The following is a 12,182-nucleotide window of genomic DNA, read 5'->3' on the forward strand; positions in this document are numbered from 1 at the left end:
ATTGAAAATGTCTCTACAAGGTCAACCACTGAGATAAGTCCAGTCCATCTATCCTTTTTATATACGACCTGTCCTCATTCGGGTGAACCGGAGCCTCTCTGAGTTGACTTTGAGCGAGACCCAGGACTGGTTGCCAACCAAACGCAGAAGAAATGACATTGTGAGACGAATTGGGCAAGATGACCAAATACTTCAACAAGTCAGAGAAAATCCAAGAAGACTGCTGTAACCTAAAGCAGTGAAACAATCAATCTTCCCCTCCAGAAATGAAGATTGATTTACACCAGCAGATTTTTGTTATTTGGCAATTTCTGACAAAGAGTAGTGAGTCAGGGAACTGTGACCATTAACTTTATGTGTGAGGAGAAGAGTCTGTGGCTTCTTCTTGACAATTTGAAGATTGTATGAATTTCAGTGTTAGAGAACAGGCTGACACAGAAAGGCTCGAACATCTTCACTTCTTTCTCCTAGTCCACTGCAAATGTTCTCAAGGAAAAATCGCTGAGGTCAAATCAATTGAAATAATTTTTCCGCCACTGAGATCTCATGGGAAAGAAGATGCACAAATTAAATGATACCATCCTCCAATGTTTCCTCTTTGCCTAACGTTGCATTCACTGAGGGTGACTTTAACTTCATCACTCATTTTGAGTGATTCAAAAACATATAGTACTTGATTAATTCCTACACCAAGAACAACCACACGTCAGCTGCCATTATGTGCTGAGTGTGGGATAAAGTTGATGGTCAGTGTCTTTGACTGTATGGGACCAGATGGCAGCTCTCCTCCAAAAATTTCTGAGGCCGAAGGAGACAATACATTAGCTTGCATGCCTTGTCAAAGCCACTTTGGCTTTAAGCACTGTTTTTTTCTGTCTGCTTACATAACCAATCTTGGCAAATCCAACGTTCACGCCAATAGGGATTCCCACTAATTTCAGCCGTGTTATTTTGTTGCTAAAAGTGAAGGTCCAAATTTGCTCTCACTAAATGAGTCCAAGTATGAAAACTATAAGGAGGGTTTCATACTTGATACCATGAAATCGTTTGGGTGTGTTTCATTAGTCGCACACGTTTGCGAGGGTGGAGTCTCTGGAGTACCAAATCAATGTGGTGCTGCACGGGCCTGTTGGTCTCGCCCAGGCCTTTCTCAAAAGCACATATATCAGGAAGCAACCGTGAGGAGAAGATGAACAAAAAGCAATTAACCAGCAAAATTTCTAACACTGACCTTTAAACCAAATCATCCAATGTTTTGCTTTATATTACGGGCGTTCGGAACGCTCAAGACTGAATCATGAACATTGATCTGAGAAAAAAAACATATTTCCAAACAATATCGGCTCTCATAGTCACAAATCCCCAACCATCTTTCTTATGGCATGCATACAATTTTGGGTGTTGAAATTGTGATGGAACCTTCCATGCATAGTTAGGAACTTTTAGGTCTTAACATCCATTTTCTGAATCTCTTCCTTTGGCCACCTTATTATTCCTGCAGGATATCTTACCAACTGAGTTATCCAATACAGATAATGGGAAAGAAACTGATGTTATAAGGACAAAAGAGTAGCGTCATATCGGGTTGTGAGAGGGAAAATAGCTAGACCTTTATACAATGCACTCTGTATTCAGCACCAATGAGGCAATATATTGGATAGTGGCAGGACAATCATATAACCACCACTATCATCCCCTCCCCACTCAAAGCCATTAGTCCACTACAGGGAAAATAGCCGGTTTCAGTGCAAACCTGCAATATTCACAGCGGCCGTTCTTCCGGCTCATGTGCAGGAATCATTCTCGAGACTGAAATGAAGCTGCCATCATACTCTACAGTCACCCTGCAGTTAGAATTATAGCCTGAGGCTGACCCCTGTAAGTACTTCTCTCATATGACAAAGTTTTTCTCCAATGCAACAAATTCACATCACAATTAGGCCAATGGATCAAGTCAAATGGCTGATTTTTTTCCAAAGAAACCCTCCACACAGACACAAACACAGTCTGTTGCTTTTTCTTCAACACAATGCCCAACGTTTCTGTTTTAACTCAGTCAATTTTTTAAATGTATAGGTCAACGGTCGTCAACTCAAAATTTTGAAAGAGCCCAATGAGACAAAAATAAACAAAAAACAAATATGTCTGGAGCTCCGGGGGAACGAGACCAGTCCAGAGCCGCTCCGGGATCCAGCGGTGAGTGGGGTCTCGGACTGACATTGACGCGGACGTTGCACGGCTCGTCGTGGATGAGACTCAATTCGTCATGCACGACGACAGCGTGGCTGGCGTGGGCGTGCAATGCCAGTCACGCAGGGTCACCCTGGAGTCGGGCAGTTCACGCCCACGTCGGCGTCCGGCCGAGACCTGGTCCCATACGGCCGTACGGGGTGCCATTCTGCGCCTGGCAGTTCGACGTCCACGCAGAGCCATGCGCCGTCGCGTGAACGTGCGAGAGGGATCGCACTCACGCCCACGACGATCCGTGCCGCGTCTTCGTCCACCCCAGGCCGAGTCCCGTTCCCATCAGGCTGCCGCCCGTCGTGTGCTGGAGAGGCAGCGGTTGCCCTCTCCACCGACCGTTCCCTGGCGAGTGGACCTCTGGGAGACTGTTGGGACTTCTGGAAGCAGCCCCTTGAAGGGGGGGTACTGTCATGATCTGGTTGACGACCAACGGGGGGCGCTGTCGCCCCCGCCTACACCTCACAGGTGCTGGTCGTCCCGATCAGATTGGCGACCAGCGGGTAGCGACGTCAGCCCTGCCTGCAGCCTCGCAGGTGTTGGTCGTTTAATCATTGACATTTAAAAGAACACCCGGCACGACCATCCGGTGCCGATTCATTGTTTGTTTGCTGCTTGGTTGCGGCATGCATCGTGTACGTGTTTGTTTAACCTTGGCGGGCTTTTACTTTTGGTCTTCTTTTGCTACTTTGTATTTTTTCCATTCAGATCATTTTGATGTTTTACATTTTGTTCCTGATGACTTTATTTTAATACAATTTGTCAAACAACCTCCTGCTCCCTCCTGCCTGCTTTTTGGGATCCGAACCCGCCATCACCACCTCGCAAACCGCGACAGCGCACTGGTACTGGGACACAACAGTCACACAAACGCACACCTAGCTTGTGTTTTTTGATGACTTCCTTCTTCTGCTCGACCCTAATTTTCTTTTTTGTCTTCTTCGGCTTAACCCCAGCCTGTGGTGGGGTCTTTTTCGGTCCCAAAAAAGCAAACGTATCCAACACGTTTTCACTGAGTGCACTCAAAGAAAGTGGGTGTGGAAAAGCAGTCGGCAGCCACGGTGGCGCTGTTTTGCCGTGTGGTTGCGTGTTTTCCTGCCGAAAAGTAGTCCGCCAGCCATTGTGGCGCTCCGTGTGTTTCCTGAAAACTAGCTCATCTGCCAAGATAATATTCTCGCGAATTTAATGTTCGTAAGGCGAAAAGTTCGTTACCTAAAGCCGAGGTATCACTGTATTGCTTCTCGTGGCCATCCAGAATCCCATTAGCAAGTACACTCGTTGAATTGGATAGGGAGCTGTTGTTTTTTTCCGTAACAACTCCCTGACTGACATCCCACCTCGCTTATAGAAACGTGTGTTGCAGGCTGTGATGCAAATATTCATTGATGAAATGTGGACATTTAATATTTATTTGACACATTTTTACGCATTGGAAAATGTTAAGAATGTTTTTCTTCATGTCAACCATGTCAAAACAACAATTTTTTTTTCCATTTTCTAACATTTTTTTAAAAAGCTCTGGGCAGCCACTAGGGTACATTAATAATAATAATAATAATAATAATAATAATAATAATAATAATAATACATTACATTTTAAGCGCCTTTCAAAACACTCAAGGACACTTTACAGTCAAAATAAATCAAATGCAATCACAAATAGAATACAATAAATAAAATAAAATTATAAATAGAAGCAAGAGAGAGAGAGCTACACAGAAAATGCAATTTTCTCAAAAAATGTAATGGGATGAGATCGATGTAATCCACTGGTTCAAGAGGCTCGAGAGCCGCATGTTGCTGACCCCCGTTATAGGTGGTTTCACCATCATACATGAGCGTTTAATCCTCTCTCTATAATTTATCAATTATTTTTAATATTTTGCAATCTTGACAACCCACGTATATCAAGGACATAGTTTAGAGCAAACAAGCACACAAGTGGTTGCCAAGCAACTGTTGGTACGATTTGAAGGGCGCTATATACATTCTAGATCTTTATTGTATTTCTTGTTGTTTGGCCAGTCATCATTTCGCATCCTCTCCTCCTACAATTTCATCTGTTACCTCTTCATTTTATTTTGTCTCTGACAGATGATTATTCTGATTATCAGACCATTGTATACCATGTATATATCGTTTTCATCTCATTTTGTTTTACTTCCAAATTCTGCTTTGCAAACATTGTGAAATTATTCTGTATTTCATTTTGAAATTTAAGGTAAATTATTCAGTTTTGCACATACTACACTGATTATTTATCTAGACATTGTGTATTGCTCTGCAATGAAATGACGAGCAGAAAATGCCACAAAACGCCCACCTTGTTTTTTCAGGTATAAATGACACCCAGTAAATCTGCAAATTAAAAAAATAATATCTTTATCAGATGGCAAACCGTAGTTATGTGCAAATGCATCTTACACACCAAAAACATCAAAAAGCCTTTTACAGTGTTCTTACTGCACTTCTAGTTTACTTGATCACACTGTAAATTTATATCCAGGTAATTTGTGCTTGAGTAGCAACATTTAGAAAGCAGGCCAAAATTTCACAAAGTTTTGTGCAAGCACATGCTTCAGAAATGCAAAACTATCGTGACAGAAAACATGATAGCTTCAGTTCGCATTCCACCTCATGTTCGTTTCCATCGTTCTTGTAAGATTCACTGACAAGCAACAGGTTGTGCTGGTGCTAAAATATTACAGGAAAGAAGTAAACGACAGTAGTTTTTTGCATTTAAATGTTGAGAATTTTGACTGGATTGTGACGTGCAGTCACGGGAGGGGTATAACGGGGTATAACAGTTGCTTGTACATATCTTGTCACTGACTGGCGACCAATCTGGGGTCTATCCCAGCCCTTGCCCGAGGAGATGGCATCAACCTGAGCTCACTCGCAGCCGTAGTGAAGCAGTAACAGCATTGTTTTGTCCTTTGGTTAGGTTTGCATTCATCTAGAAAGTGTACGACTCTCATGATCTGTGCAAAATATTTCACGGCATGCATATGAATGAATGAATTTACCATAGTATTCCTGTTCCTTTTGAGTTGTTGCACGAACTGTCGTATTTTACCAGCTAATGTACCTCCATGAGGAAGGAGCAGAACACGTCATGCCGCAGGCAGCTGCACCCTCATGTACGACCCTTGGGCATGCGTCCTTGTGCAATGTCTCTTGATCTGCCAATTTACAGAGAATAAAAGCATATAGAGCCATATACAGCACAGCACCCCCTGGGTCATGTTTGACTTCTATGTTTTTTCAGTGTGCAGGTAAATGTTTCACATGTAATGAACTGTCATCCATTCAGGTGACTCAGAGGAAAGAGTCACACACTAACAACTAACCCAATTATCACAGGGAGAGAAAAAATACATTAGCGGCCACAGATTTTCCCGGAACACTACTGCAATATTGGAAATGAATGTCTATTTCCTTTGCATTCATTTTATGGATCACATTTCTAATAGACAACAATAAGAGAATTTGGATTCATTCTACTGAATGAAGTTGTAACGTTTTCCATTTTCTCTTGACACTGGGAAAAGATTGATGATTGTTTTATTTTTGTTGTTAGTTGATGTGTGATGAATCATTCATTTGCATGAGAGCAATCATATATGAATGATCGATGGATGGATGGATGGATGGATGCATTTAGGTGGGTGGGTTAAATGATGGATAGATTTCTGATGATGAATGCTGGATGGATGGATTTAGGGGCGTGGGTCCCTTCACGGAGGGGTACTGTCACGTTCAGGTTGGCGACCAACGGGTGGCACTGTCGGCCCCGCCTGCAGCTGCACATGTCTTGGTCGTTTTGAGCAGTGGCAGCTAAAAGTTCCACCAGAATGACCATTCGGTGTCGGGTCATTATATGCTTCATCCTGTCAGGTTTGATTCACCTTGTCATGTTTTACTCATGGTTTTGTTTGAGACTTTGGACTTTTCTGTTGTAATGACTTTGATGTTTTAGATCTTGTTCCTGCTGACTTTATTTTAATACAATTTGTCAAATACACGTTGCTCCTCTCTCCTGCCTGCTTTTTTTGGTATCCACCACCATCACCACCTTACAAATCGTGACGGATGGATGGATGGATGGATGGATGGATGGATGGATGGATGGATGGATGGATGGATGAATGGATGGATGGATGGATTTTGCTGGGTGGGTGGAATGGTGGATGGATTTGGGTGGGTTAGTGCAAGGATGATGGATGGATGGATTTTTTGGGTGGAATGATGGATGGATTTCGGTGGGTGTGTGGAATGATGAATGGATTTGGGTGGGTGGGTGGAATGTTGGATGGATGGATTTCGTTGGGTGTGTGGAATGATGGATGGATATAGGTGGGTGGGTGGAATGTTGGGTGGATGGATGGTTGGATTTTTTGGGGTGAAATTATGGATGGATGAATTTAGGTGGATGGGTGGGTGTAATGACGGATGGATTAATGGGGGTGGAATGATGGATGGATGGATTTTTTTCAGTGAAATGATGGATAGATGGATGGATGGATGGATGGATGGATGGATGGATTTGGGTGGGTGGAATCATAGATGGACGGACGGATGATGACAGATAGATAGATAGATAGATAGATAGATAGATAGATAGATAGATAGATAGATAGATAGATAGATAGATAGATAGATAGATAGATAGATAGATAGATAGATAGATAGATAGATAGATAGATAGATAGATAGATGTGAGACATGCTCAAGTGTGGCTGCTGCTCACAAAGAAGAAGTTGAAGCAAAGAAATGCCACAGTGCAGCTCCGAGTGACGTCAAGCAGGAGGCCCCGTGGGGATGAGGTGAGTCAGAGCCAGGGCCGCGGCCTCGCCAGTTCTCCGCAGCCACGAGCGCGTCATCACCAGTCTCACTGACACCCTCTCACATTTCTCTGCATCTGCCTCAATGTGCCTCTGCCTCGCTTCGTCCCTCCGCCTCCTCAAGAGGATCTCTTCACATCCATGGCATACACCAGTCAAAGAAAAGCATGTATGTCCGTCGTTCTCTCTCACCGCCTTCTTTGGGCTAGGTTGGGATGGGTTATAGCTAATCATGAGGAACGTTTTCTTTCATGTAACCAGGTATCCTCGTGCACACCAGCCAAACATAAAACAAGCCCACAGTCATTCAGCAACCATGTTTCTTTTTGCCAGCAGGTGAAGCTTAATGAGTACAGGATGAAAATACTACGAATCTGCAGTTACTACATTCATGAACTGTTTCATACTGATGGCCATGCATTAATCATCTGCATTCATCATCTGTATTATCATCTGTATTAATTATCTTCAAAATCATCAATGCAGTTTTTCAGTGAAAAAACTGTTTAAACACTTAAGTTTTGCATTGTTGCAAAAATAAAGTTTATTGTATTGAATGGTGTTTGTGATATTTTGTTTACTCGGGAGAGTTACTGTATTAGACACTTTTATCCAGTATGATGCAGCAGGTCACACCCCAAAATACCTCTCTGACAGTGTTTGGTGTTTGGAGCTCGTGTCACGTTACGTTCATTGTATTTCATATATTTACAACATTGTGTTGATGTATGTGCATAATCTCATGCACACACACACACACACACACGCACACGCACACGCACACGCACACGCACGCACACGCACACACACACACACACACACACACACACACACACACACACACACACACACACACGACACTGCTTTTGAGATATGGAGTAACAGCCCTGTGACGGCTTGGCACAGAGTAGCCCCTCGTGGGCAGTGGAGCAATGCTTTTTTTGCAATAACATTCAAATTGGCTAACATTCCATCTGATAACGTTTGTCTTCAAGCCACCTTTAGTGTGTTGTAGTCCCATTCATGCTTGGGCTGGGCGTCAGTATCAGTGGAGAAGAGGAGGGTGACCATGGGGGCGTCTGACAAGAGGGATTGGTGGTGGCGGCGGGTTAAGAGGACTTCAAACGTTCAGACAATTAAGATGCAAAACATGCCGGGGTTGTGTGTGCGAGATCATTTAGCCATTTCTGTATTTATATGCTCTTGGTTATTTAGGATACAGTCATGGATATAATACAAAGGTATTTTTTTTTGCATTTATACAAGGCGGAATTTAGCATTCAACCTCTGTCATCAATCATCCAAGCATCTCACTTCATCACATGGGTGTACGCAAGAGGTGCACATGCACCCCACTAATTAAAATTTGTGTTTCAGTTTGACAAACAGAGCACTACGGGACTAGAGTTTTATTGACGTACTCAGAAATGACTTGCTGAAATGAAAACATAACATTTGAGTGAATAAAGAATGGCATTACTTCATGAACTGATTCGTTCTTTTCTTAGTTGAGAAGTGTAGAAAATCATTTGATAAAGGAGTCAGGTGTAATGATTTGATAGGCTGCCACAACTGATTTTTGTTCAATTTACAGAACAAATGGTATTTTTCAAGAAAACGATCACATTAAAATGATACAAAAAAAACAACACAAAAAATATTGATCCATAAATCCATTTTCTACCGCTTATCCAGGGTCAGGTCGCGAGTTCAACGGCTTTAACAGGGAAGCCCAGATTTCCCTCTCAAGAGGTATTTCTTCCAGCTCTTCGCGAGGGATCCTGAGGAATTCCAAGGTAACAGTGTCTCCCTGGAACATATCACCAGGTGAGATGCCTTACCCGTCTCATCTGGCTCCTCTCAACGTGGCGGAGAAGCTTCTTGATTCGAAGTGGCTCCCATATGAGTGACGTTCTACACTAGAGCCCGGAAACTCATTACGGCCCCTGGTATTTGGGATCTTGTTCTTTCATCATGACCCATAGGTTGCGACCATAGGTGATCCACAATAAAACTCCGCCTTCATCAGAGTGTCACGGATGTTGTTGTGGCCTGCCTTTTTCAGCTGATGTTCTCCTTTGGCTCAGATCCTTCACCATGACCGACTGATACAAAGTCATTATCACAGTAGACACTGCATCGGTCTCAGACTATGTCGGTCTCGTGCTCCTCCGCTAGATAACAAGAACCCAATATACTGAAACTGCTACACGTACCGAGGTCCATTCATGTCAGGCCAAGCCCAGCCCAAGGGTTGCCTTTCGTTCTTGTCCCCTGGCGAGGAGTTCTGTTTATTGTTCTGTTTATGACCAACAAGAGGCTCTGTAGTGCTCCGCCTGCAGCTGAACACCTGTTGGTCATTGTGTCATGAGTTATCTGTTGTCTGTGGAAAGGATTCCCGGCACGACCACTCTGTGTCGAGTCATTGTTTGTTATTGTCATTCTTTCTGTTTTTGTCCTGGTTTTTGTTTGCTGCTTTTGACTCCTGTTTTCAGGACTTTATTTTGGATTTACTTTCCTCAGTATTTTGTTAACACATTTTGCCAACTTCACCCACGCTCCTCCCTCCTGCCTTCTACTTGGGGTCCTCCACCACCACACAACGCGACATTCCAACATGGATGGCTTCGGGACCAAACAGCTCATATAAAAAAAAAAACATTTCCTTTCATATATTTTCTTTATGAAGTGAAAATCATCAAAATGTGAGCAGTTTTCACAGCCTGACCACAAAAACAAACAGTTTATCAGCACAATCGCAACTATCTGTCTATCTGTCTATCCAAGATATGTGGTGAAAATGTAACCTAAAAAAAAAATCTGAGAAATTGATGTCAAGGCACGAACTCTGCCCCATGACTGCTTTCACTAAATTTGTAACATTTGAATTCATTAACTTGCCAAGCATGTCCTCTATGTTCCCTTTTGGACAGCGTCTGACCAAAGCTTTTCCACAAAGCTCCTGTCCTTTGCCCCTTGTAACTCCCATGGCTGCTTGTGATATTCTTACAAGCGTTATTATTATAGTCAGGATCTGGTAGTGAGCTTTTTTTCAGTGTCACCTCTGAATCACTTCCAAATACAAACACACACAGTACTCTTGTGCCTTCCAAATATCTGTCAGCGTCCTCTCTGCAGTATTTGATAGAAGGCAAGAAGGCATACTACTTTAATGTTTGTTTGTTTGCAGCAAAAAAGGTATTGAGGCGAGGCAGCACCTTTCTGTTGTTCAAATTTTATGGGGCTGCATCCAATTGCATCTTCATGTCTGCGGCCAAGTGGAGTGGTGACAATTTCATTTTTTTGGAGAGGATTAGTCATGACAACATGGAGGCCAATCTAAACCTACACTGAAAGCAATAAACGCAAATGCAACACTGTGATTGACACTTTTGCAAATCATCCAATTTCTCTGTGAAGTGTCTATGGATGATATTTTCATATCTATCACAAGACCTTGTTCATGTTTAATTCACTAATTCTAAATTCATATCCATGGCAATTGTGGAGGGGTGCAATTAAAAATCAATGACAGATAACGAAATGGTAACGTCAGATATGAGCTGTGTTTTCTGTCCCGCCTTTTCTGTTAGCCTCTGTATTTAACTGAAATCTCTTCAGTCACTTTGGTCTATCTTAGATGTAGTTTTACTGTATTTTCAAAACGGAATTGAAAGGAACTCCATTTGTCGTAATTAATAGATGTTCCTGAGTCCATGCATGGTTGTGTGAATGCCTCACAAATCTTTGGTTCACGGGTGGATTCTCGACTCCTTCATGTATCGTTCCCATATTCCAAAAAATCATGCATATTAGTTTAAATGAAGAGTATGTCTTCAATAGCTGGGAATGTTCTTATGAATTATTTGTCTAAAAAATAATAATAACAAATTGACCACTGATATAAAGTGGCATTTTAAAATACCCAATGCACATAATTCACTTGACCTTTTGGAAATTGTAATGAAATCTGTGGACATATTTTCAGGTCCATATTTTTTCACAAAAATCTTGTCTTGTGCTAATAATAAACTGAGACCTTTGAATGTTCTTTATTCCATATAACATACTTTAAAACTACAAGACATTTTGACATCTGGCAAGTAAAACAACCGAGAACATATCTTCGACAGTGAGTGAGGCTGGCCGGCAGGCCTTTAGTTTGAATGTGCCATTATCTTAGAAATTACATGTATTATTATTATTATTATTATTATTATTATTATTATTATTATTATTATTATTATTATTATTATTATTATTATTATTATCTGACTCATGGTATTGCCGGCAGTTGGGGGAAGCAAAGTTAGGAGACAGACAGAGAGAGAGAGCGACAGAGAGAGAGAGAGAGAGAGAGAGAGAGAGAGAGAGAGAGAGAGAGAGAGAGAGAGAGAGAGAGAGAGAGAGAGAGAGAGAGAGAGAGAGAGAGAGAGAGAGAGAGAGAGAGAGAGAGAGAGAGAGAGAGAGAGAGAGAGAGAGAGAGAGAGAGAGAGAGAGAGAGAGAGAGAGAGAGAGAGAGAGAGAGAGAGAGACAAGAAAGAAAGAGAGGGAGAGAGAGGCAAAGAGAGAGAAAGCAAGAACCCTGAGAATGAGTGTGGGATGAGAGAGAGAGAAAGAGAGAGAGAGAGAGCAAGAGAGAGAAACAGAGAGAGAGAAGAGAGAGAGAGAAAGTGAGGGAGAGAGAGAGAGAGAGAGAGAGAGAGAGAGAGAGAGAGAGAGAGAGAGAGAGAGAGAGAGAGAGAGAGAGAGAGAGAGAGAGAGAGAGAGAGGCAAAGAGAGAGAAAGCAAGAACCCTGAGAATGTGTGTGGGATGTGGTGTTTTCTCACCCTACTGACTGAAAAGTTGTGTGGTATTGTCACAGCACATACAGTGCACTAAATGTATTGTACAGTATGTACAGTATTTACCATCATATAGCAGTTCTCAAACTTGTATCAAACTCTTTATTATTGAAAAACCAAGTGATGTTTTTAATAAACACAATTATTATGGCAAATTTCCCCATTGTGGACAAATAAAGGTTTTCTCTCATCTCATCTCATCTCATCTCATTTTCCGTCCCGCTTATTCCTCATTAGGGTCGCGGGGGTTGC

Source organism: Hippocampus bargibanti, linkage group LG03 (assembly GCF_051943395.1).
Source record: "Hippocampus bargibanti isolate YZ-2025 linkage group LG03, ASM5194339v1, whole genome shotgun sequence".
NCBI lineage: Eukaryota > Metazoa > Chordata > Actinopteri > Syngnathiformes > Syngnathidae > Hippocampus > Hippocampus bargibanti.